Raw genomic sequence first — 4,182 nt, forward strand, 5'->3', positions numbered from 1 at the left:
ATTTATTTTAAAAACTGATTTGGTTACTCCTGTATAAAAAATATAGTTAGAATTTATCTCATACCATCTACTTTGGTAACCTACAGGGTGATATTAGAGGAAGCAAGGAGATATTAATCTTAAATTTATAATCATTTAAGGGCCTTCTCCTTTTATTCAATCATTAAGTGTTTCAATATAAGGAAAACTAAGAGACCATCTGGACCAGTTTTTTTTGTCATATTATGTTTCAAAGAATAATATTATCCTGAGAGGTGACTTGGCAAGAAAACAGTGGCTAGAAGAGGATAAGAGATACTGATTGATCTTTGGAAGAAGAAGAAAGGAAAACAGTCAATGAAGCAAAGCCCTTCACTAGCTTCAATAATAATAAATCAGTTTTCATCTATTTCACTATTTGTATATTTTATTTTGAAAGGTTTCGCATCAACAAGTAGATGATAGATAGATGATAGATAGATAGATAGATAGATAGATAGATAGATAGATAGATGATAGATAGATGATAGATAGATGATAGACAGACAGGCAGGCAGACAGGCAGTCAGGTAGACAAGGAGATAGGTTGGACATTTCTGATCTAATACATATTTCCAATTTTCCAGTTGTATAAGCTCAGAGCCAAAGACTTAAAATGATTTTTTATAATACCCAGCTAGAAACCAGGAGCATCAGAATGTAAACATGTTATTTCCTATCCTAAAGAAATGACATGTTCTGATATTTCACACTAAATGATCAGAGGCTATAGTTTGCCTTGAGTCACCCTCAGTTTCCCTTCCATTTTCTTTAGAATCAATATGTACATTTGCATGTGACTTAAGTCAATGGCTACATCCCCATGCAGTATTTTTCATGCAAAATTACCTGACCTTAATATATATAAGGTGTGGCAAAAATAGGTTTACAGCTGTTCCTATGGTAAATCTACACTAATAATAAAAGAGAAAGATGCAAATTGACCATACCTCTGTGATGCCCACCAGCCAATCAGGAGTATGCAAATTAAATCAACAAAGTTGATGGGTTAATTTGCATATGCAGGCGCAGAGCAGCCAGGTGGGCTGGAGCACCTGCTATGAGGGGGAGGGCAGGAGGTGAAGGGACCTACAGGAGCAGTGCTCCAACAGGAGCAAGGAATTATAGGCTCTTGGTGGCCAGGAACAAAGCCAGGAGAAGGAAGGCCTAATTCTTATACAAATCTTCGTGCAACAAGCCTCTAGTAAAACAATAATTAATAAATAATAACACAAATATAAAATCTATGTTTCACATACAACTGTAAACTACTTTTGCTCCACCATATATATTATAGATAATATAACTACATATTATATAAAGTAGTTTATATCTTATTATATTTATAATTATGATATATACTAGAGGCCTGGTGCACAAAGTTTGGCCTGACAGGTTATCAGGGCCTTCCAGCTGCTGGCCAGAGTCTTCCTTCACCACTCCCCCATGGTTAAAGCACGTCTTAGCAAGCAATAGGACTCCCAGCCTCCCAGTTGAACTCACGTGGGGATAATTTACATATTAGGCTTTTATATAGAGAGGTATTATATAATGATGTATATACTACTACAAGCCAATGAAGTATATGTAATATTTTCTGCAAGTCAGGTCCATCTCTTTTTACTCTTTTCTGTGCTATTTTTAAAATATATTTTTTATTAAATTATTATTTTTGTACATATACCATTGCCCTCCCCTCCCGTACATACCCTTCCTCCCCAGAGTTTTGTGTCCATTGGTTGTACTTATATGCATGAATACAAGTCCTTCGGTTGATCTCTTATCTCCCCCAGATCTTCTGTGCTATTTTGAATTAAGAATACTATCTTGAATTTAAATAAAACTGTAGCTTCAATAAAGTAGTTTTGTTATGGAAAGACTGGTTATTAGAAATGCATGGATGTTCCTAAGTGACTTGGTATATCATCTTCAAAAGAAAACCATAAAGAATTAATGCAATTACACCCTTATCTGTGTGGAAATGTGAAAAAATCAATGAAATATGATTCAATATCCCTATATCTTTAGTAATAATTTAACATGACCATAAAATTAATGCATTTGAAACAATATGATGCCAGCAGCACTCCTGTGGTAATAATAATAAATCTATCAATGCATAATGATGAGTTTGCCAACTCACTGAGTAGTTTTCTGTAACTTTGGTAGTTTAAAGTAAATTCCATCTTTAATGAAACAACGTTTTACCGCCCACTCGCATTGTCAGAGATAAAATCAGCAGATCTCTCTAAGAACACCAATCACTACTGCATTCACTATGAAAATGCACTCTGCCTTCGGAAGTCTATCATGTACAGGGCATCCTTAAATTTACCAGCCAAACACCTGGGCTCTAATACCTGCTCAAAAATTTGTTAGTAGTGTGCTTTCAGAAAAGTCACCTGTTTTCCCTCTGAACACATTTGCTTTCCTATTAAAGGAACTATACATATAATGAACATAGCAGGTTGAGTTGATGCTAGAAAGAGAAATGAGTTAAGTTACTGAAGTGTCTTCAATTTCATTCTAGGCACAGTATGTTTTTTTTTTAATTTGGGTTATGAAATAATTTTTTTCCTAATAAAATGTTACAAAGAAATTTAGCACATGAATACATTTCAAAAAAGAAATTGTAGTAACACCGAAGAAAGGCTTAAGTTTCTCGAGCCTTACAGGTCCAGAAAGCAAGTCCAGCCTCCAAGCCCCTTTTATAAAATACACACAGGGCTCCCCAAAAGGCAGCTGGAGCAATTGGATTTAGGCAGCAGAGCACACTGATGGCAGAAACTGTTTATCAACTGTGTGGTTGCCAATCGTAAGCCAGAAGCAGCTGGGACTGGGAACATGACAGAGGCTTAAATCTTGCCACCTAAGAACTTAGATCACAATAATATGGAAACTCTGGTCCTCCAGAGCTGGAAATTATCCATAGTGTCACCAGTGTATAGTCACACATCTAGAATTATTGCATGCACAGTACACATAAAACATATGAAAAACTGGAGTTTATTTCAACAAAAACCAAAGCTTCTTAGTGTATTATGAAGATTTTTTTGGTAGATACTGAAGACACAAGTGACTTTTGTGCAGTATTTGCCTGTTTCATTATAAGACAACATATAGTACAGAATAGCACACAGCTTTCTTTAGCTGCTGAAGAAAAACAAATGAAATGTGCATTTATGGCCCCACACAGTAAGCCAAACCAAGTCAAGTCACCAAACACATATTCTCAAGCAGATGTAAAGGCTTTTATGAAATTCAACCTATACTAAAAGCTAACACAAAAGCAACAATAACAGCAAAGAAACAAAACACAAATATTGCCAAAATCACTCTTAAATCAGCTGGGGATGCATTTGAACTTGAGTAAAAGAAAATTGGCACTAGGTTTCACAAAAGTCTATTGAACCTATAGACGAAGAAGTAGTATACTAATTCTGAAACCACTTAAAGACACTGCAAAGAAAGAAAATTGTAGGCCAATATCCCTGATGAATATAGTTGGCAAGGACGTGGAGAAAAGGGAACCTTTGTGGATTGTTGGTGGGAATGCAGATTGTTGCAGCCACTGTGGAAAACAATATGGAGTCTCCTTTAAAAATTAAAGATGGAACTGCCTATGACCCAGTGAATCCACTTCTGGGAATACATCCAAATATACCCGAAATGCTAATTTGGAAGGCTGTATACAGCCCTATGTTCACTGCAGCATTATTTACAATAGCTGAGATTTGGAAGCAGCCCAAGAGCCAATCAATAAATGAATGGCATAATGAAAGATCGCCTTTCTATTAAGAAGTTATAACACTTCAAACGGTTTGTTCATTTTGGTATAAAAATCAGACAAATTTAGCCTCTCTTTTGAACCCCATTTACATGCTGACATCTCCATGAAGGTATAATGATGCCATCTCAACCCAGCAGAACTAAACTGAGGCATTTGATTTATACATCTCTTATACTGCTGATTGCATTCTACATGTTCTCATACTTATCTGTTATTTCATAATCCATACTACATTATAAACTTTTGTGAAACTAGGACTGGCACTATGATACTGATCCTTATCACTGTACCAATCCAACATTAAAATATTTTAAAGGTCAAAGGGAAAAGTGAATAAATGGTTAATATTAGGTCTGAGCTGATAGAAATTCTGC

The sequence above is a fragment of the Pipistrellus hanaki genome (genome assembly GCF_964339955.1).
Source record: "Pipistrellus hanaki genome assembly, chromosome: 12".
Classification (NCBI taxonomy): domain Eukaryota; kingdom Metazoa; phylum Chordata; class Mammalia; order Chiroptera; family Vespertilionidae; genus Pipistrellus; species Pipistrellus hanaki.